Here is a 341-nt window from a genome sequence, read left to right as displayed (position 1 = left end):
CACACACACACTCACACACACACACACACACACCAGCTGCGTCATTACCGCCACATCTGACTGTCCGTGACCTCTGAGCTCCGCAGATGTCTGTTCTGCAGCGTACGTGAGCGCGAGCACAAGTTGGATAGATACTATAGTAATGTAAAGGCTTTAATGAATAGTTCACCTGAAAAGGAAGCCATCCAAGATTAGGATGAATTTGTTTCTTCATCAGATTTGGAGAAATGTAGCATTGCATCAGTGTCTCAGCAATGGATGCTCTGCAGTGAATGGGTGCCGTCAGAACGAGAGTCCAAACAGCTGATAAAAACATCACAATAATCCACAAGTAATCCACA

At 45.2% G+C, this 341-nt stretch overlaps 1 protein-coding gene across 1 annotated transcript in view; it reads right to left on the bottom strand.

Moving 5' to 3' along the window:
- kndc1 (kinase non-catalytic C-lobe domain containing 1) overlaps positions 1 to 341 on the bottom strand; it is a 68,741-nt gene that overhangs the window by 1,442 nt on the left and 66,958 nt on the right. The gene's annotated exons all lie outside the window — the stretch shown is intronic.

The sequence above is a fragment of the Sinocyclocheilus rhinocerous genome, unplaced genomic scaffold, assembly GCF_001515625.1.
Source record: "Sinocyclocheilus rhinocerous isolate Xijiao unplaced genomic scaffold, SAMN03320098_v1.1 scaffold1822, whole genome shotgun sequence".
Taxonomy (NCBI): Eukaryota; Metazoa; Chordata; class Actinopteri; order Cypriniformes; family Cyprinidae; genus Sinocyclocheilus; species Sinocyclocheilus rhinocerous.
This window is presented reverse-complemented; position numbering and strand designations above follow the sequence as displayed.